Below are 23822 nucleotides of genomic sequence, written 5' to 3'. Positions count from 1 at the left end.
AATTGTGGGGCTGCTGTGCGTGAATTTTTTTTATTGGGGGTGAGGGGGGTGTTTGGCCCTTGATGTGAGTTTACGACTTGCAGCAGCAGCACAATTAATAAATAAATATAAATAAATAAATAAATGACAATAAATACATTTGAAATACATTTTTATTGATAGTGTACATGTGCAGGGGGTCTCCGGAGCTGAAGCGCACAGGTTTCAGGTCTGGGGACCCCGTGCCCCCCGAGATACAGGCCCCTTTAGGGGGTGCCGGTATCCCTCTGCTCTGCTTGGTTTACAGGCCGCGATCACGTGACCGGGACCTTTAAACGCAGAGCACTCAGCACTCAGAAACACAGGCCAGGCAGATTTAACACATACACACAATAGGGGGAGGTTTTTTTTACATAGCTTGCAGGGAAGCTTAACGCACACACACAATAGGGGGATAGGGGGAGGGGTTTTTACATAGATTAGAGAGAAGGCAGGGCGTTTTAAAAGCGAGAATAGGGGGAGGGGGTTTTACATAGATTTTATTTATTTAGATTTATTTATTAATTGTGGGGCTGCTGTGCGTGAATTTTTTTTATTGGGGGTGAGGGGGGTGTTTGGCCCTTGGTGTGAGTTTACGACTTGCAGCAGCAGCACAATTAATAAATAAATATAAATAAATAAATAAATAAATGACAATAAATACATTTGAAATACATTTTTATTGATAGTGTACATGTGCAGAGGGTCTCCAGAGCAGAAGCGCACAGGTTTCAGGTCTGGGGACCCCGTGCCCCCCGAGATACAGGCCCCTTTAGGGGGTGCCGGTATCCCTCTGCTCTGCTTGGTTTACAGGCCGCGGTCACGTGATCGGGACCTTTAAACGCAGAGGGATACCGGCACCCCCTAAAGGGGCCTGTATCTCGGGGGGCACGGGGTCCCCAGACCTAAAACCAACGCGGTTCAGCTCCGGAGACCCCCTGCACATCTACACTATCAATAAAAATGTATTTCAAATGTATTTATTGTCATTTATTTATTTATTTTTTGGCGGCTGCTGTGTGTATTTTATTGTTGTGGGTTGCGGGAGGGTGGGTGAATGGGGTATTCGCCCCAACGATGGTTGGGGAGGGCTTGCGGGGGGGGGGTAGCGGGAGGGCTTAACCCCTTCATGACCGTAGCGGTATTAACTGCTACGGTCGTGAAGGGGTTAAGTGCACCCGCAACCCCCCCCCCCCCTCCCGCAAGTCCTAAACTCACACCAAGGGCCAAATACACCCCTCACCCATCCCCACTACACACAATAAAGCGGGCACGGTGGGTTAACCCCTTCATTGCCTTAGCGGCTATCCGCTATGGTAATGACGCAGCATTTTCCGTATTTTTAATAATATTGATCAGGAGCAGGGGGGGGGGGGGGGGGTTTCCCTGAGCATTAATTTCTGGCTCAGGGAACCCCCTGCTCACTTTACAATATTATTAAAATAATGCTTCTTTACCATAGCGCATAGACGCTAAGGTAAAGAACGAGTGTTTATTTATACTGTATATTGTATGTGTTTTATTGATACTGTACATGTGCAGAGGGTCTCCAGAGCAGAAGCGCACAGGTTTCAGGTCTGGGGACCCCGTGCCCCCCGAGATACAGGCCCCTTTAGGGGGTGCCGGTATCCCTCTGCTCTGCTTGGTTTACAGGCCGCGGTCACGTGATCGGGACCTTTAAATGCAGAGGGATACCGGCACCCCCTAAAGGGGCCTGTATCTCGGGGGGCACGGGGTCCCCAGACCTAAAACCAACGCGGTTCAGCTCCGGAGACCCCCTGCACATCTACACTATCAATAAAAATGTATTTCAAATGTATTTATTGTCATTTATTTATTTATTTTTTGGCGGCTGCTGTGTGTATTTTATTGTTGTGGGTTGCGGGAGGGTGGGTGAATGGGGTATTCGCCCCAACGATGGTTGGGTAGGGCTTGCGGGGGGGGGTGGGGTAGCGGGAGGGCTTAACCCCTTCATGACCGTAGCGGTATTAACTGCTACGGTCGTGAAGGGGTTAAGTGCACCCGCAACCCCCCCCCTCCCGCAAGTCCTAAACTCACACCAAGGGCCAAATACCCCCCTCACCCATCCCCACTACAGACAATAAAGCGGGCATGGTGGGTTAACCCCTTCATTGCCTTAGCGGCTATCCGCTATGGTAATGACGCAGCATTTTCCGTATTTTTAATAATATTGATCAGGAGCAGGGGGGGGGGGGGGTTCCCTGAGCATTAATTTCTGGCTCAGGGAACCCCCTGCTCACTGTACAATATTATTAAATCTCTCTCTGCTGCAAACACATCTCGCCCCCAGTATGTGCAGTAATTTACTGAACATGTACTGTAGAATAAATGCATAGTTTTATTTATTCGGGTTTATTACACAGTATACTGTATGGCCGGAAAACATCAGCATACAGTACAATATAATCCATCGAAATCCCCCCATTAGCCGTTTTCTTTTCTGAGGAAAAACAAAATGAAAAGTTTTAATGTACAGTAATGGTCAGCCCCCTAAAGAAGTACCCAGCCAGCCCCACCAAATCAATACGGCAAAAATACAGTACTCACCATACTGTACAGTATTACTAAATTTCCCATTCAGCTTGCGCCGGCGCCGGCCCACTTCCAGTCCAGCTTTCATCATCACCCACGTCGATAGTTTGCAGAGGGACTAGCCCACCTGTAGTCAGCGGGAAATCGCTTAGGTACATGCAAGCTTCATCAAAACTGGCTGCGAAATCCATCTCAGAGTTGTCACCGACGGCGGGACCATGATGATAAGCTGGTGCTGCTGCTGGTTCTGGTTCTGGTTCTGGTTCTGGCGCATTGCTTGGCAGGGACTGTCGCTTCTTATTTCGTTTTAACACGACCCTTCGCCTTTTGCCGCCTCCATTATCATAGATACGGGAAAAACCCTGTGACACACACCAATACCCTCCAATAAATTGGGGCTCAATACGGTGAAAACAGGGGTCACTACATAACCTTTTCCTTATTGCATGCTTCCACAAATGAGGAGTTGGCGAAAATCTGTAAAAGTCATAATTTTCGATAAAATACTGATAAATTTGAACAACTGTTGCCATCTTATCCTCTGTTGCATTAATAGCGGCCCATATCAAATAAGCATAACTTCTGTCAGGTTTTTGGAAAGCGGGCTCCACTTGAACACTCATGTCTCTGTAGAATAGTGTAAGTGAAAATGATCTTTGTCTTTATTTAATACAGTACTGTATGTAAAGCCTAAATTGATACATTTTTTGCAACTCTTCCTTCAGTCTCAAGGACAAGTTACAATACTGTAGCATACTGTACTGGGATAAAGTAACTTTTTTTGTAAACGAAACAACTTGCAAAGCCCAAACATTACTTAAGTCATGAGTTTATGCCATCTGGTGGACAAACGAAACATTGCAGCCTAGTAAATTCTTCTCGTTATCATTTAACAGATCAGCCGCCCGTCAGCCAGGCATGAACCGTGGCTGGGAAGGCAAACGCAACGCAGCATGCAAGAGGTGAGCAGCGGCGGATTCCAGGTTTCTGCCAGGTACAAACCGGGCATTTGCTCGAATAAAGTGTGTCGGTGCAGTATGTTCTTGGGAAAGACAATGGATTTGCAGCCTTTTCTGCAGGACTTGCGGGAGAGTACATAGGAATTGGCAGTACAGGGTCAGATCAAATGCTCCATGAAAGAAACATGTCTCTTAACAGTGGCAGGTGCTGGAAGCATTTGGGTGAATGCAGAATAAGGCTGCACTCATGGTGGGGGCATTGCTGTGTGCGCGCGCTGGAGTGTACGCGCACTTTTGGGACGCTTACCTGATTTGCTATTGCAGTTCATCAATTGCCTGCAGCGCTGCACGCGTCAACGCTGCTACATTTTCCCTGAGACAAGTCAATTTGAGATTTCAGGCTGCAGTCGCGTGACATCAGCGTCACGTGAGCTGGTTCAGCCAATGAGGGCGAACCAGCTCTGTGACGTGTTGACCACGCCCCCCGATCACCTCCCCAATCTCCTGCAGCCTAGTGCACACATCGCTGGGGCTGCAGGAGCACCGCCACCATGAGCTCGACCTAAATTATCTTGTACCACAGAGCAATAATCACTCTTTGCAGATCATATCTTGCTCACTACAGCGCCAGCATCCCCGACTCAAAGCATCACTAACTTCAGCATCGAGAAACCCTGCTTTATAGGGTTTCCAAATAATGTAGTCAGAAGGAGCACTCATGCAAATCTCGGTTATACAGTCATGGCTTCTTGACGGGCTGTGGAAATCCAGATGTATACTGGAGCTGGTAGGAAAAAGCCAGCACTTACATGAACTCTTTATAAAAGTATTTATTTGTTACAATGATCAATGTTTTGGTCCTTTATTGAGAACGGTCTAGGGCAGGAATGGCCAACTCCAATCCTCAAGGGCCACCAACATTTCAAGTTTCAGGGATATCCCTGCTTCAGCACAGGTGACTCAATGAGTGGCTTAGTCATTATGACTAACCCACTGATTGAGCCACATCTGCTGAAGCATGGATATCCCTGAAAACCTGTCCTGCTGGTGGCCCTTGGGGACTGGATTGCCCACACCTGCCCTTGAGATAGGACCGAAACGTTGACCATTGTAACTAAAAAATACTTTTATAAGAAGTCCACGAGTGCTGATTTTTTTTATACTAGTTTTAGGTTTCCCGCCATTTGTTAGACCAGAATTTGTGCTGAATGGAAGAGGAAGTGTTTTATCCAAAGGAATTTCTAGTAAATATACACACGTTTTTGTGCTTGTGACAGTAGAGTTTGAATGCTTTTGGCCACCACATACACTAGCTGAACTACAAAGCAGAGCAAACCTTTGAACTTGTAGCACAGAGGATCTTCATTAACTTCTTTAAAAATAGCCATGGTACTCTGGGTACGCACATCAAAATTGAATAGTATTTTGATGGTCAAATAAACAAATAGCGGTACTTCTTACCATTGCACGTTCACCTGTTGTAAACAACGAGTAGAAAGACAACTTGCCAAATTTGCTTAGTAAACAATTTTATAATTTTTCCATGGGCAATCACAAATTTGATTAACAAATTTGACTGGAGAAATAAGGTACTGAAAAATATAAACAAAATAAAACGTAGAATTTAAGCAACATTTGTTTACATGGGTATTTAGGATTTCAGGTGGCTGAAGTGATGCATTTGTAGTTTTTCAAGTGAAAGATGATATGTCAAACAATATATTTGTGACAGGAGACCAGGTCTTTTAAAAAATTCATACCGGGAGCATTCAACACGCAAAACACAGTAGTGAAATAAAATGTTTATTTTTTTTTTTGAATAAAAACCTCGGAAACACAACAGAAATACAAAAGAGAGAAATATATATACTTATTGGGGTCTGGGGGTTTAAAGCTAGCCTTTTCTAGGTGCAGGGTACCCGCTTGCAAGAGCTTACCTTGACCTGAACCTCGTCCCTGACATCCTGGAACAAAATTCGGCAGAAAATCCTGACCAAGACCTTGTCCTGATCGTCCTGGAACTGATTTCGGCAAGAAACCCTGACCACGACTGCAACGTTCGATTTGTAGAACTTGGCCGCAAAAGACGGGACTTAGTCTCTGCGAGGCAGATTTGCCTACCTTCAAAATGAAGCCGGTTGCTCTGCTATTTGTAACAGAGCCACTTTGAATAGCCCGCCCTAGTGTCATCGACATGTCACTGGATGGTGTGGTTCTCTGACTGGGCTTCGCCTTACATACCCTCCGTTGTGCTACTGTATGTTCAGCATGGAGGAAGGAGGAGCAACCAATCAGAGCCTGGGAATTCCTCCCCACCAGCCAATAGGAATAGGGTCTCGTCCTTTGGCTGATATCAGAGGAGGAGGCATGCCAAGATGTCTCAGGATGCCTCGTGGGTGGGTCATATGAATTGACCAATGGGAAACTCGCAGACATTCTGTCGCTTCCCCAAGTCAACCCATTGCCACCTAGTGGGCAGGCTCCACTGAGTCCGACAGACCAGAGTGTCCTCCCCACAGGGGGTCTCTGTTCTCCGGACTCAGTACTGGACCCTGCCCCGGCCACTTAGTACCCCGACACCTCTCAACATCCTGTCTCCTCTTTGAACTACGATGTCTATCCAGACATCCCAGCACCTTTGTATATGCCTGGGCTGGATGAATAGACATTTATAGTAAATGCACAACTCATAATAAAATATATTTTATTACACAATAACTCTTGGGGAGACCCATATCTGTGCAGGGGATGGATCTGGGATATCTGGGAACGAAAACCAGGAGTCTGGGGGACACTGGGCAGACCCGATGTAATTCCACTAGTGCAAATAGTGCCTGCACGTCGGGAAGAATTAGGGAGCTACTGGTATCATCGTCCCCCGAACTAATGCAAACAAAATAATTGCATTTTGACACAAATATCCCACATAAAATGCACACGCAAGAAGTTTCATGTTTCTAGGGCAAAAGGAACATGTAAACAGGAAAAGCAGGGGTCACTTTATTTTTTCCATGTATAATCCCTGGCTTATGGTGCTAGGTAGCTGTCAGGGACCCCACGGTTTCAGGGGTAACCAGATGGACTTAAACCTTTATTGTGTTATTGGTTATGCCCTCTCATCCCAATATTATTAAAATGTTACTTTTTGGTATGAGTAATACATACTATTGTTATTTTTAATAATGTAGTGCCAAACATGTATTCCATATGTTACAGTGGTAGTATATAAATGTATTGATCACTCCCCGGGCAGCGAAGGGGTTTATATACGTGGTTACAAAATTTGCCCCAGAAAGGGTTAATTGTGAAGGGTTTAATACAGTATTGGGACATGAAAGCCGTTCATAAGAACTTTCAGGAAACCTACAAAATATATAGAAATATATTCAGGGACAATACAAGGAGCTTTCAAAGGAACTATTCATACCAAGGGGCAGTACAAACAACACAGGGTCATCCCTTACGGGTTGGAGGAAAGGAGATTTCACCAGCAACAAATTAAAAGATTCTTTACAGTAAGGGCATTTAAAATGTGGAATTCATTACCCATGGAGACGGTGATGGCAGAAACAATAGATATCATCAAAAGTACCCTTTTTATAAAGTAAAGGTATACTGGGATACACCAAATAAGTAAACATGGGAAGGATGTTTATCTAGAAAGAAATTTGATTGCTATTACACTACCGACACACTTTATTGAAGTGTGGTCGGTACCGCAAGCCGGGAAATCTCCCGGCTTGCTAGTGGCCGCCCCTCGGCGTGCCGCGCGTCATAGACGCGCGGTCACGCGTCATCGGGAGCGTGCGCCCCCTGCACGCGTGTCCAGGGGCTCCCCGAGGGAGCCCTGGTGTCCCGCGATCGCGGGACAGCGGCAGGGGGTTCCGGGGGACCCGGCGGACCCGGCAGCGGTAGGGAGAGCGCCCCGATCGGAGGGCGCTCTTCCGCTGCTTCGGCGTGCGCCCGTCACACTCGGGCGCGCGCCAGGCTACTGCTGCGGCACAGAACGGGCAAATGCTCGAATAAACTGTGCCGCAGCAGTATTATTATTGTTATTGTTCAGGGAGTAAATACATGTTCCCCTTATGAGATATCATTGGGTGATGTATCACTGGGGGTTTATTGTTTTCCTTCCCCTGGATCAAAATACTGTAAATTAAAATATAGGATAAGTCTGTCATCTAAATTTTGAAATGTAGCATAGCTTGCACTTGATGGATGTATGTCTTTTTTTCAACCTCATCTACTATGTAACTATGTAACTCCTTAGTGAACCCTTAAAATGTCAGTAGGTCCAGCAGCACCAGTAGGACCTTGGGCACTTCTGGAACATGTGATCGCTCCACTATGTGGTCAGTCAAATCAGACACACAAACAGGCAAGTGCCTATGACGTACTTGATACGTACTAAGGGCACTGTAAAGATTAAACAGCATAGAGGTGCACAAATAACAAATATCTGCCCAAGACAGACCCGCAGCTACTCTAAGTGAGATGTGCAGCAATATGCAAGATATGGTATATTGCTTCTCAGGTCTAGTGCACTAGCAACCATAACAAGTAGTACACCATCTTCTCCAGGAACAGCCCAAGCACCAAGGCCTTAGCCAACAGCATTATGTGGGGACCAAGAACTAGAGGTGGATGGATGCAACCTTCAAGGCAGTTTCCATTTCCAGCACCAGCTCTCCAAAGGCCTAGAAGACAATACATAAAATACAAATACATACAAATGTAATTTTCCTGTTGGACAATTGTGTTGCCATTGACTGTCATTACTTCATTTTTTACATGTATACCTTTACACTTACTCTATAAATTACATAAAGGGTTAAGGTTTTGTTAGGAACTACACAGATCCAGACCCAGATCCACAAAAGCGTGCTAAACTTTAGTATGTCTATATTCCCATTCACATGAATGGGAGCTGAGGAGTAATAAAGCTTAGCATGCTTTTGTGGATCAGGGCCTTGGAGACCTAAGGGTACAATAATAAATATTTTAATACATAAATAAACAGAATATAATGGCATTCCACTTTAAAAATAAAAAGTTAAAAAAATGCTTTCATTAGCCAACAAAATTAGTGGGAGATTCCATATTTAATAATAATAAATGAGGTTGTTACACTGTATACGATAAGACAGCCAAAGAAACAGGAGAGAAATCACAACAAAGAAAGAGGAGCAGAGATAAGAAGTAACAGAAAGGGGGTCAAAGCAACCAGAGAGGATAATAAAGGGTATTGTTTTTTCAGGAAGAAAAATAATATATACATTTAACCTATTATAGTAATAATCCACACAGAAAATGGCATTACTGGCCACTAGAACCCTGTCTGTGTTAAAGGCCCTTGGCTTTGTATGGGCAATCATGCCAGCCATGATAAAATAAACTTTCAGAATATTTCTGAACGATTTAGCATTTTGGACTTAATGTAGTTCATGGAATACCAGCAAATTAAAAACATTTGCAAGCTTGACACATTTTTTACATACAATGGGAAAAGGACTTTTGGAATACTGTATGATGCAAATTGAGCAAATTGGCTGTTCCTACACAAAAAAAACACTTTTTCTAATTAATAGAATAGGCACCATACACCCCCATGTGACTCTGGGATCTGTTACTTTGTTTGGGTGAGGGCAGGTTGGTCAAACCAAGGCTTTTTGAGCCTGGTAAGATTAAGACTTTGTGACAGCTATTTTTTTCCATGGTTACAGGGTCAGGTCTGCATTCCTGTGATGTCATAATTGAGTATGGTGACCTCATTGCTCATTGGTCATCTAAGAACATGTCCTTTTGACCACTATCTAGTGAGCACCACATGTATTTTCCTTCTCTTCTATACTAGATGTGGTGGAGTGGGTGCATAGTCAGTGGGAGGGTAGCACTTTGGAGGAGGAACTGAGGGATGTAATTGTGTAGAGTAGGTATTTGGTTGACAAAATAGTAATACCCATTACCGTTGATTTCTTGCTATATATAGGTTAGAGAAGAGATACTACCATCTGATCTGTGTCTACTCTAGTATACTAGTATACCGGTCAATCATTTCCAAATTTTGAAAGGAGGGGTCAGATCCCTATATTTACGTAGGTTATTTTTCTACACACTGTATTGAGAGCACATCTTTTGGTTTGCAAATATACACCAGACAAGTTGAAAAGGTAAGTGCTTATTGTCACTCATTGGGGATTCAGATATAAGGGAAATGTGTATAAATAATAAGTAAGACTTCCACATACAGTATACCCACACAAGAGACCCCTATGGGTCCATACCGTATAGGGTTATGCTTCTTATTGTAAAAGTTTAGATAGAATTACTCCTCTCATGATGATGTCACTGGCAGATGTGCAGATCGAACATCACGTGATTGGGACATAACTTTTTCACCACTGTATCCATTTATCAGTTTTAACAAATTTGAACTATATTCTTTTTCTATTTGTTTCTTATATACACTGGGCATTTTTGCACTCTTGAGTACCTGTCCCATGTTTGTTAGACGATTGAAAAAAGTCTTGTTCGGATTGAAACGCATTACATCTAACGGCTGTATTGTACATGTAGCCCTGGTAAGAAATCGGGCTATATGTCTTTCCTCCTTCTGGTATAAGCCCTGGTAAGGGCAGGCTGCCAGAAGTTATCATGGGTTTCTCCCACTTCAAGCCCTGCCCTGAGTGGTGGAGGTAGGTCACCTGACCCTGTGTCTAAGGCAAGAGACACAGGGGAGGGGCCTGCTGAAGTCATAAAGAGTAGGGCACTACTGGACCTATAAATCCAAATGTCTGCATTGTTTAATCTAAGAAAGCCCAGTTTATCCTGTCAAAGGCCTTCTCCGCTTTTAGATTTAACAGGATTGCCTTGGTCTTTGTGAAGTGTACATGTTAAATTATATTTATTATCTTCCTCGTGTTATCCGGGGCTTTTCTCCCGTAAATGAATCTCGTATTGAACATTTAAAACACTTTTGCAAGTGCTTCTCACTGTTCACCACCTTAATATGTTTGAATGTTTTTACTATTTTTTAGCTTTGGAAGTGTTTTTTTCACATGGTTTTAGAATATTGTATTAATAAGTGTATTTTTTGTACTTACATTTTCTTTTTGTTTGCTATGTACTGCATGATCCTGCTCCAATAACAACTTCACAAATCAATCACTTCATAAATTGGAAGCAGAGTTAAATCGATGAAGCATGAAACTCACTTTGTTACCAATAACTTAATGTCACACTGACCATTTGGAATCTTTCCATTGTCTCCTCAATGCCAGTTTTAAACCAATGTTTTCTTCTTCTATTTTTACTTTCTACATCTTAAAATGTTGGCATTCATAAAAACCTGCTGTGCAGTCTCTTTTCCATTGGAAACTTTTGCTCATAAGATACTTCTGATTTAAGTTATTATTAACAATAGTTTCACTATACAAGAAAAGCTCATTATACTTACATTCTTTCATAGAATTAAACATGCCACTTCTTTTTCATTGGATTGTGAAAGTAGCTAGCAGGGGGCGCAAACATTTTCCCCGGCGCCCCCCCCCCCCCCCGCCGGCGGTCACCTCATCCCCGTGCCCCCCCTCACCCCCACTTAGCTCTTCTCTGGCTTCATGACGTCACGTTGCCATAGCAACGTGACGTCACATGACCTTGCGGCGTCATTTGACGCTGTGTTGCCATGGCGACGAGTGTGAAGCCAAGGTAAGTAAAGGTTTACAGAGGCCCTGCAGCTCCCCCGGCACTTAATTTAAGTGAATTTGGGAAGCGTGCGGGGCCTCTGTAAACCGCGTCCTCCCCCCCCCCCCAGGCAGTCTCGCGCCCCCCAGTTTGCGTACCGCTGATCTACATAATTTATCTCCTTGGATAGGAGCACTCCTGATACTGAGGTATACAGTGCCACGGGAGCACGACCAGCGAACTCCAGGGGGAATCCGAGTATGCAATGAATAAAAAAATGTTATCACTTACGAGGTCTTTAAGTAAAGAAGAGTAGCAATGTATTAAAAAATATGTATAGCAACGTTTCGCTCCTCTCTTTGATTTCTTGACAAAGGTCCAAGGTCATAATGTTGATCTTCTTTTAAATTTAATTTAAATAAATGTATATTCTTCTTTAATTAAATAACTCGTGAGTGCCAACATTTCTTTTGACTCACTACATAACAAATATAAAGTAGCCTGAGCAACAATGCTTTTTGTCATGGTACTGGTGAAATTCTCTCTTTGATTCAAACATTTTTTTCTTAAAACATGGACAGCTGTATTAAAACACATTTATTCTCCCAAACTTTGCTCTGCTTCTGCTCAGCAAAAATAAAAAGGTATATTTTCTCCACAGCTGCTTTGCCGTCAGTAATTTGCTACCTTAACTTTTACTCCTCATTTGAAGTTCAAGTAAAACATTTCAGTGTTTATTATTCTGAGGTAATAATAGCAATAATGTCGCAGGTCTCGCATTACATTGTCAAAGTACTGTGTAACCATGAACACAGGATGTTTACGTAGTTTAGTATATGGGTGATTGTAATAGAAGCTGCGTTGAAATGTTCTATTATGTGCAGTCTCTTGCAAAAAAAATAATAATAATAAATTAATCCATTACTTAAGGCAATATAGTCAAAGCTTATAATCATGGAACACTCCAAAGAAAAAGCCAGTGAACTTCCCATCATATATTTGTATATTGAAAAGGTTGGAGGTAAAAAACTCATTCAAGTAATCAATCATTTATAGCTGGTTTTAAGATCAACTGAATCATATTGAATGGGCAAATAGGCAAGTCTGATTTCATTATTTTTGACTAAAGCAGCAATACTACATTCCCCCTTTTTATCTTATACTGTATGTTAAGCATATGGCAATGTATAATTCTACATTCTTACCTAAGCTGGCAATCATTTGGTGCTCCTGTTAAAAATCTGTCATTATACTAGTGTGTGACTAACATAATGGCTGCCTCAGTTGCAATGAATCCTTAAGGCACGTTCTATAGTGCCGTGTGCGCGTGCGCGGAATTTCAGTTGACTGACGTCAGTCAGCCTTTCTATAGAAGGGCCGCGCGCGCACGGCAGGGAGAGGGGAGCCGACAGACAGCGGCGAAGATGAAGATATTCATCTTTTCGCGCCGCTACCTGCGCTCAAATGTATGTATATGTGTGTATGTGTGTATGCCTGTTTGTATGGATGTGTGTGTTTGTATGGATGTGTGTGTCTGTGGGTCAAGGATTGTAAAACAAAAAAAAATTATTTATTAAACTTTTTTTTTTCTTTAAAAAATCTATCTAGGACTTACTTTCACTCACACAACCCATGCACACACATATACTCACACATACACACATATACACACATACACACACATATACACTAACCTGCAGCTCCCGGCTCTATATACATGAAAAGCATGCGGCACGTGCACGCCTGTTCGCATAGGAACGCGCGGCCGCATGGCCGCATGCTGTATAGAACGGCCCTAAGTCAGTGTAACTCACCACCTACAATGTATCCTTATATTACTAAGTAAAAAGATATACCGGCGCCTGATCAGTCCAAAATGGATGGAAGTCCAGTGGAAATAGTCCCAATTCCAGGATGTATAACAGTCACTGAATCTTTGAGTGCTCCGTTAGGAATTCATGCAGGGGATGTGGAACATGAAATAAAAGAAGAGAGAAATTAGTGCAACACAGCTAAACAGATTACACAGATTATGTTGTCCATCTGATTGTACTATCAGTTTCATCAGGCTGCCTATCCACCAATAGGGTTCCCCCTCTTAACAGGGTATATTGTTATTCCCATTAGCGCTTTTTTACATCACTTTTTTCCTTTTTCTTATATTACTAAGGCAACATTATCTTTTGTTACAGTTTACAGTTCAAACTGCTGGGAAATTTGACAGCAAATGGTCACAAACATTAAAGTGTTGCACACATCTTCCACTGCTTGGGAGGTGGGTACATGATGCATGATAAAAGCAAGAGATTATCCGAAAATTGTGTAAAAGTGGTTCATTTTATTTTATGCTATTTTTTGGGGTAAAACCTAGAACAGCGGTGCGCAAACTGGGGGGCGCTCGCCCCCTGACTGACTGCGGGGGGGGGGGGGGACAGGGTTTACAGAGGCCCTGCGCGCATACCGAAGGCACTTAACTAAGTGCCGGGGAAGCGGTGAAGGCCTCTGTAAACCTTACTTACCTTGGATCCGGCGTTTTTTTAGACGCCATGGCATCAAATGACGCAACAAGGTCACGTGACGTCACGTTGCTATGGCAACGTGACGTCTCATGACTGGGGGGGGGAGAGGGGGGGGGGAGAAAGGGGTACTGCCGGCAGGGGGGTACAGGGAAAAAAGTTTGCACCCCCCTGACCTAGAAAATTTAATAATTTGTATAATTCAGCAAAACACGGCAATACGTTTTGATATATTTTGCAAGCTTGCATGTTTCAACAGGTCAGTCACAGCCGCATAGAGAATTCACCTGCATGACATACTGTATCACCTGCAGTCCTAGAAAAAAGTCCCACATAAAAATGCCCCATACTATTCTTATATCAGTTTTCACCTCCTTTATTGCCACTATTAGGAGCCCCTTAGTAAATGCCATTAAGTTGAGTTGTGGATTGATGTTTCTCCACCACTGTGAAGAACGCACAACTATTGCACTTCTACTGCTTTGCTTCTATGAATAGAGCATATTTAATGACAATACAGAAGGAAAACTTCAATGTCTTTTACTGCAGTTGGTGGGGGGGAAATCTGAGTGGTGGTTTGTCTTTTGTAATAACAACCAACGAGTGCACTATCCTATTTTCTTAAACAGGCAAAACACCCAGTAGCACTTTCCCTCACCCCTTGCCTTTCAGCCTAATTGATATCATGGAATGAACAGTTCTGTCTTTATTAGGATAAATGCTGCAAAGAAATTATAATTTATTACTGCTACAGTATACTTGTTAAAGAAGTAATTTGTACATTTTAGAAAGGATACATGATATTTCATGGGACAATCCAGGGGTGCGCAAACTTTTCCCCGTGTGCACCCCTGCCTACTCTCCCCTGAGCCTCGCCCCCTTCCCCCCCGCGCTCGGCCCCGGTGTCAAATGACACTTGGGGTCATGTGCCATCACGTTGCCATGGTATGCCGGTTTACAATGACCATGCGTCGCTGGAAGGGAAGGTGTGTTATAGAGACCTCGCGCGGTCCCCCAGCATTTAATTTAAATGCCTGGGGGGAGAGCGTGGGACCTTTGTAACTGCCGCACCCTCTTCAGAAAATCTAGCCTTCCAGTTTGCGCACCCCTGGCCGATTATCCATCATGTGAGATTGCTAGGAGACCCTTTGATAAGGTTTCATGATTTGGTTAAGTTGCGACTCTTATTCAATAGAATGGCAGCAACAAGAAATCTGAATCTTGCTATTTCATAGATGGAAATCTTTAAACTTACTTTGATCATTTTGCAATGAAAAACTGACTGAGTAATGACGTATGAGTGCACGAGAACATTGAAATAAGATCTGGATAGAAATCATATTTTAGAATTTTGTTAAAAAAAATGATGTGCAGACTAAAGTTTTCTTCTGTGGCACAATGTTTTAGCATTCATTCTAAAAGATTCTTGGCACAAGTATGGTGAAACATGAAATTCCATAAGTACAAGGCCTGTTATTTATGTTATTTTAATGATAGAGGGGTTTCTTTTGCATTAAAGTGGATCCATGGATCCTGCTTTCCCAGACTCTGTTAATTGTCCAGTTGTATTGATATTAACTGTTTACACTGGTATTATTATTCTTGCCTTCTGTCAAGGGCCATTACCCTCTGTAGAGACGTGCAAAAATTTTGCAGTGGTTTCGTAAACCATTCAAAATGTGCCTTTTCTAGCAAAAAAAAAAAAAATGACGACAGTATCAGAGTTTGAAAGCCTTTTTAATCCAGACCTCTCCAGCAAAAGCCCTAATCCAGGGCCTGGTCTTTAAAAGGTCTGGCAGAATGAGAAATTGTGTTTTTGGCCTGCAGTAGGTGGAGGAATAGAGCTTGGATGGGGTGGTACAATTGGATGATTGGTGCGATTTCGAGGATAGAAGTGATTCGGATTATGGGAATAGACTTTGGCCTGGAGTACTGTATTTGCGGGTTTAAGCCTGAATAGAGGGCCCCACTTTATGGGAGGAGTGGCTCAGTGAGTAAAGACACTGACTGGCACTGAGTTTGAAGTAGGGGAATCTGGTTCAATTCCCAGTGTTGCCTCCTTGTGACCTTAGATAAGTCACCTTTATCTTCCTGTGCCTCAAGCACCAAAAAATAGATTAGAAGCTCCATAGGTCAGGGACGTGTACCTGCAAAATGTCTCTGTAAAGCACTACGTAAAACTAACTGCATGATATAAGAACATGTTGTTATTATTATTATTATTATTATTATTATTATTTATGAGAGTTATAGAGTGGAAAATGGTCGGGTGCTTGCAGCAGCAAGAGGGGAGAGTATAGGTGGAGGGTATATAGCGATTGCAAAATGTACACACACAAATCTTGATACTTTTCCCAGCAAGCCAAGTGTGGAAATACTCACTTTCTTCACATGAATTTAAATATGCTGGTATCCCCAATACAAACTTTAACATAATATAGGTAGAATTGAAAGTTTGAGAACTACAAAATAATTATTTGTATTAATAGTTGACTGCTATAAGACACCTAATAGCTTGTTGACACTGGACTTCAAAGAGCATTATTTGAAAGGCTCAGGATAAGACTGTTTCTCTGAGGTCTACACCTCTATTGTGGGGTGGAGCAGGTGAGAATAAACATCAGAGGTCACCATACTGTAAACTTTTGGTCTTTTAAAAAGGTAATCCAAGCGGGCATTTTTTTTTTTACATAGGATTGAATCAAGAGGTTTCCCGAGCTGAACACCATTCATTTCAGCTCCGGGAACCCCCTGCTTCTGGAGATACTTACCTCTATTGGGCGAGCCGGTAGCCAGCTTGCTTGCAGATATCACATAATGGCCGATTTTCCAAGCTCCCGCGCCCTGCCAACCAATTGGAAGCCGTGACATCATCTGGTGCGGCTTCCTATTGGCCCACATGACGCAGAGAGATACTGGCATCACCTATGAGGTAAGTATCTCTGGAAACAGGGGGTCCCATAAGATAAAATTAATGGGCCCCTCTGCTTTAATCGCATGTTTTTTTTTTTAAATGCTTTCTTGGTTTGCTCCTCTAAAATATTATTTTTTTAAAAAGCTAGGGAAAAAATAAACATAAAGTTGGTAATCTGCTTTAAAAGGGCATTAATTAGCCTTACTTTTAAAAAAAACATTTGGGAAAAGGCAATTTTAATGGGCTAGAAGCATTAAAGAATTACTTCTTTCATTACCAAAGAAATCTAAAAAGTAATGTAAAAAATTATTTGCAGGACTACATAACATCCATCTGCACTGTAAAATACATTTCTACATTACTAAAACAAACGATACAGTACATTTAAATAAATGTCACCAAACATATTACACTTAACAATAAACAGTTTTTACTGCATCTAAGCACACTGCATCGCTACAACATTACAGATGTTAAAAGAGAACTTGATGATAAAGCATAGTAAACCACACAATACATAGAAATGTAAACTATAAAAATGTTACTAAGACATTACATTTACAACATTTGTAGCATTTATTAAACCCTTTGCTGCTAGTGGGGCCTGCAACACATTGCAAAGCAAAGGGGTTAAACATCTGGATAGAAACTGCGGGAAGAAAAAAATCAATTTGTTTCATTGTATTCTACCTCTGTTTAATCTATGAATTATTTTTCCTACTTATTTTGATCTATGGATTATTTTGCCTAATGTCTGTGTGGGGTCTATGACAAGAGGGTCAGCCAAACCTGCTTTCCTGGGTCTGGCGAGTGAAGCGGACCCTCAAGGCACAAGACGTCCTGCCCCTCCATGTCCGCTCAACCTCTAGGCCTTTGGGGTCCAGTACCATGTACCTCCCACCCCTCTTCCCACTTTTCACTCAACAACTAGCCTAGCAGGGTCAACTTTCCTTCCTGGAATCCTGGGTCCCCCAATTCCTCTTGGCAGTGAAATGTCTTGTTTATATATTGTTTTAATTCCTTTACTGTATTCACTTCTACTAGTATTTCCTATTATGGCCACCAACAGTGGAAGAGCGCAGAGACAGGATTAAGACACATATTTCATTATTGCCAAACTCACACAGAACCATCCCATGGTGGCTATGGTTCTGATGCTCATCAGTAGGCACCCTTCTTCCCCCAGCTCAACAAGCTACCAGCACCTCCTTCCCCCACTCAACAACCCTGGGCCCCAGGGAAACTGTCAGCCTGTTTCCAATGATCTTTTCTTCATCTTATACTTATTAAAGTGATAGCATTTATTCATTAGAAACTGTAGCTGGGTAGTGAGAGGCTGGACACCAGGCACAAATGGAGAGAACTGGAATAGTTGATCTTCTCACAGTAACAAAACTGCAAGCTAAAAACAAACAAATGAATATCTGTCCCCTATGGGGAGGTCAGTTTCTTCACAGCCCTCTGACCCCAGTCATGGGACTCCCACTTCATAAACAAGCCTCTGGCACTAGGGTTAAGATACACAGCTGTCTGCAACTTGCAATACAGTCGCATGGTCAGCAGTTAAAACAGCAAGCAGTGTGGAGTTCAGCTCTGGGCAGGAGGAGTGAGACAGCAGAAAGAGAGATGGCAACTCTATATGAAAATGAAATGTGTGTCCCCCCTCCCCCCCTTCCTTTTATAACAAGGCACAAGTTAACCCATTCATCTTATGGTAAGAGATATAGAGATAGGAGGGAGAGACAGACAGACAGGGTGAATGAAGGTCTATCCCTGCCATACCAGTGAGGCAGAATAATGAACACAATGTTACTGTATTTACTTTAGCCATCTCTGTCCTAATTAGGACCATTCATCTTACTTGTATTTCTGTTAGCCCTGGGAATTTAATCCTGAACCAGAGGGAACTCTGAACATCCTTAAAGCTAGGTGAGTGATGATTACAAAAATATATCATTTTTAATAATGGATTTTCTTTTCTTCTAAATTAACACTAATTTATTAGTTAAATTTAACTCACCATTAATTGTTACTAATATTAATAATTATGCTAATCTACATACATATGCAGTATATCCCCAAAATATATTTTTATGTTTACTGAATTATAAATTACATATTTATATTTAAAATATTGGCTTTTCCCAAATCCAATAATATTCGGAGAACAGACTTGAGGGAGTAGTATAGTGGTAATATCAAAGCCTTTGATGTGGGTGAATCTGACAATAATTCCAGTGCCAAACTCTGCTTGTAACCTTGTGTACAATTCTATTGTTGCTCAACACCATGTTTCCTTCAGATAATAAAGGAATACTGTATTTACTATAGAGTTTCAGACCCCACCAAACTGTCAAAGATGTAAATTCACAAAGATCTCCAAGGCCATTTCTATGCCCAAAAAAAAAGAACCCCGAGCCATGCCATATTTTCTACATATTAATTAGGTAATCATTCATCAAACATGCAGTACAATCACTGCATGTATCTCAGGGTAGAAGTACCCCAGGCTTTTTCTTAATTAACCATAAAGCTGGACTGGAATAATTTTTTTTTAAAAAAGCAAGATATTCCACGCTCTACACATTGTAGTCATTTAAGTAAATTTGATATAAAGACAAATATAAGACTTAAATGTTTCCAGGTTTCTTAACATTCATAAGGTAATCCTAAACATGAGCATACAGAGAATCAAACCAGATATTACATACGTTCTATGTTCTACTGTATTTAGAACAGACTAAGAAGGCAAAGTAATCTCCATCCATCATTCAGGTCAACATAACTTCTTTGCAAGGAAAAGGCCAATTTTGTGTCAGTGACTCCCATTTACTGTAGAATCTAGATGAACATCCAGTACCATGTAATAATTTTTGTGATTGAATCAAAAGGTTGAAGGAGAACAGTGATGGGAATATAATGTATTCACTGAAGCAGTTCGTTTTATGCCTTCTGGCATTCAATCTGGTGCTTTTTGCACTTACATGTTCCTTAGACAGTGTGAGGATTGGCCGTTGGCCCTGCCCCTGGGATGCAGCCCGTGCACGTCCTGCGCTTAGGCTCCGTCACGTGACATCACGGGCACACGAGGGGTTAACTCCATCTCCATCTCCAACTCTAACTCCATCTCCATCTCCAACTCCATCTCCAATTTCTATTCACCTGCACTTCTCCCCACCCCTGCCTATCAGTGGACTGCATATGTCTAGGGGGCAGGTTTCATTTGTTGCCTTTTCATTCGCTGCCTGCCTTGTAAATTCTCATCCAGCCCTCCTACTAACTGGCTGAGCATAAACCCTGTTTATGTACTTGTGTTTGCCTCAAACACCCTGCTGCCTTGTTGCTGTCTTGTCTTGCGTATCCTGTTCTTGGTTTGACCTCGGCTTGTATCTAGACCTCCGCCTCTCTGACCCTTGACCTCGGCTTGCTATTGGACTTCTACCTTCTCTACTTCTGGACCCTGGCACCGCACAACGACTATCTGACTTCTCCAATCCATGACCACAGCAAGTATATACGACCATTCTGATCTCTCCTATCCTGACCCAGCTACACGACCTGAAAATGTGCATATAAGGGGGGACTCCATTTTGATTGCTGGATAACCATTTTTCTATAACTATTCTGTACTAACATTTAAGTCTCAGGAACTAACCACATGCTATATGCCATATGAAATTGTGCTGTCCAGGCAGTCTGAGAAAGTGACCTGAACTATCACCTACTTATCTCTAGCCGAACTGTATTTGTTCAGACTTGTTTTGCCCTATAGAAAACAGGAACTTGTCTTCAGCCATATTGAGCATAAGTTACACAAGAATGCATTACAGAACATGCTGACATTTCCTTAACGGCCTCCTAACCCGGTAGTGAGCCCCTTTCTCAGACCATAAACTGTCTAACTGTCATTTTGCTGAGATAGACAGACTGTGAAGTAAAAGGGGAAGTATGTTCTCATATCTGTGTTTTTTCTATGCTCAAGTTTGCTATATAAACTGGCTGTAACCCTTCAATAAATGAGAGAACAGTTCTTGACAAAGCTTCAATGGTTGTCTGACTCAATTACTGTCTTCTCCCGAGCTCGTCCGCCATTTTGTTTTCCCAGATCATCAGCGCTATAAGAGTGGGTTAAATCCTCCGGAGGTTTGAAGTCATCGGCAGACGGTGTATTTTCACGCTAAGACGTTGGAGAATACAAGGGCACATTTTCATGGTGTCAGATTTGGGACAGAAGCCACATTCGGGGTAAGCATACAAGATATATATTTTATCTGTATATTATCCGTCTGTGTCTCCTTGCCCAAAGAGCCCATAAGGTTTTAAGGTTTAGAAGTTTTTAGAGTTACCGCTGCACCGGATGATTCAAGGTTAAGGAAAAACCATAGAAACACTTGAGTAAAGGACTCAAAGTGAAGTCAGGATTACATGAATCCTTGACAGAAGTATATACACAGGGTTATAGTCCCTGTTGAGAGATAGGAACAAGCGATATAGTTGGGTATCTGCTTGAAAAACTCTTACAGTGTCTGTGGGAAAAGTGTATTTTTTTTTTAAGGGGGGAGGAGGATTGTACGGGATTTTTAAGGGATTTTTTTCTTTTTTCTGTATTATTGTGCATGGGCATGTCGTTATATATATAAGATAAGATATATAAGACATATAAAGTGCTAAGTATATATAAGTGCATAAGTATATAAGTGCTGAGTCTATCTGTGCGTAAACATATACAAGATAAGTATATCAGTGCGTAGGATATATAAGTGCTGAGTATATAAGTGCTAAGTATATAAGTGCTAAGTATATAAGTGCATGATATTACGCTGTGTTGCCCATACCTTTTTACAGTGCAAAACGAGCTTGATTTTGGTTATTTTAATCAAGTGTGTATTGTATTGTCTAAATGATGGGAAGGTAGTTTTGCCGCATATCATATGACAATGATAAAAGGATTATGTTTGGGTGGAGATCCTGAATGGCTATGGTTTCAGCCTGATCCCGAGTGGGACATGCATTATATGGCCTTATGTGGCCGCATTTGGGTAAAAGTTGCACCTCACATTAATGAGGCAAAACCTAATGATAACCCAAAATCCGAGGAGCCAATTTGGCCACCCCCGCCTAATAATCTCACTACAATGTATTCCCAAGCCCCTAATGCACCCCCACAGGAGTTTCTACCTCCTGATGTGTTACCCCCACCGCCACCGCCTTGTGTGATGTTACAAGTACCCCCATATAGTCCTATCACACCTGTGCCACTATTTTCCAAGTTTTGATCCTAACATGTTGGCAGCGTTATCACACTATGCTGCAAGTCATCACCCCAAACCTCCTGCATCCGTACGCAGGGAGGAGAGTAATGGCATTTGCCCACAGCCCTCTCTACCCACCTATGTGGAGTTGAGAGACGATGCAGAATCAGAGGTGGCACACCTATCTGAATCTGAGCATCATAAGTCGTCCTGTAAAGAAAGCCCAAACAGAAAGCTTCCCAAGGCCGTAAGCTCCACAAAAGTTTCATCTCTCGTTTCACCCCCTGTCTCCAGGGAGAGTGAATGGGAAGACGATGCTTCAGATTCGTCTCATTCCGATATACCATCACCCCGTAACCAATTGCCTTTAAGGAAACTTAAAGAAACCACTGCTTCTTCAGGTTCTGTGACGTCTGAGTCATCTGCAGGAGCCAGCAATCATAGAGTTAAGGATTTTTGTGCTTCTGTAAGGGAACTAGCTGAGGAATTTAAAGAGGTATTGACTGATTCATGTGCTGTAACATTAACTCCCGCACATAGTAATGCCAAACCTGTCCTAGTTACACCGCAATCATCTGTTTTCATACCTAAAAATACTACCAGGAACGATTTGATTCGCACTGCTAAAAAAACGCGAATATGAATCATTGTTAGCTGACACACAGGATTGTGCTGAAGCAGAGGTTGATTTTAGCATTATTAAAACTGATAAGGAATATGCTGCAGCCTGTGTCAAAATTGCATCTTTTAAGTGCTGTCAACTGAATTTTTTTTTATATATATATAACTCTCAAAATGCATATTTGCCCCCTGCCCCTATGGCATCGGGACAATTACCATTTCCATAGGTAGCCCCAATTTACCCCAGTGTCCCTGTTCTTAAAAAAAAAAAAAAACCCTGATCCCTTAACCTTTCCTAGGTCACAGGCTCTGAGGCAGTCTCCGATAAAGAAGTTCTTATGGCTTCATGGGGAACCCGAAGCAATAGGCTCCCTAGACCACTCCCTATTGATATGCCTGCCAGGCAGATCGGTACGGATGGGGAAGAGACGGACTCTAGGCAGGAATTAACCCCTGTCAGGGACCGTTCATGGGACAGGGAAAAGTCACAGGATGAATCAGAATCAGATACTGACACTGTGGCACAGTTTTATTCAGGTCTGTCAAAACAACGCTAAAAAAAAAAAAAAAATGAGGAAGGAAAAATAAATAAAAATGTGTTATAACTCCAAACTGCTGTATTTATATTTAACATAACGTAAGAAGGAAAAAAAAAAAAGAGCAGAGAAGCTAAGAAAGCAAGGGAAAAGAAAGGACAGGAAGTGCTATGATTGTAACGAGACAAGATATTTTTCCAGTAATTGCAAACCAGCCCCTAAGAAGGGAACCAGAGAATTTTTTTTAGTAGAATATTTTTGTCTAAATTCAGACGGGTCTTTCCCGCCGGTATTGAGATTCTCAAGTATTGTAAATCTTAGTGGAAAATATGTTTTGTGTGTAAATTCAAGGTAGGAAAATTAGTTTTTCCCCAGAATGTTTTATTAAATTTTATAAATATGGTAAAAAGGTTGATTAAGTAATCCCTGTGTGCTTGTATAATCTGAGTGAATCCTAACTATGTGAAAGTTTTATGTGCATTGAATAATATGAATGTCGGTTTATTGTATATATACAATTATTATCTAGGTACTTGCAAGTGTTTCTGAAATAAGAACATAATTAATTGCTCATGTTAAGTGTAAATTTTAAAGGTAAGAAACACCCGCACTATAACACAAACTAATCAATAATGGGAAAGGGAGAGTTTGACTGGTTATAGAGAAAAGGACAAAAAGATGGGCAAATGTCAGAAAAAAAAAAAGAAAAAATTTATAATTCAGCCCAGTCACTGGTATATTTTGAGGATTTATTCGTTCTGGCCAGACGA

Source organism: Ascaphus truei, chromosome 5, assembly GCF_040206685.1.
Source record: "Ascaphus truei isolate aAscTru1 chromosome 5, aAscTru1.hap1, whole genome shotgun sequence".
Classification (NCBI taxonomy): domain Eukaryota; kingdom Metazoa; phylum Chordata; class Amphibia; order Anura; family Ascaphidae; genus Ascaphus; species Ascaphus truei.
This window is presented reverse-complemented; position numbering follows the sequence as displayed.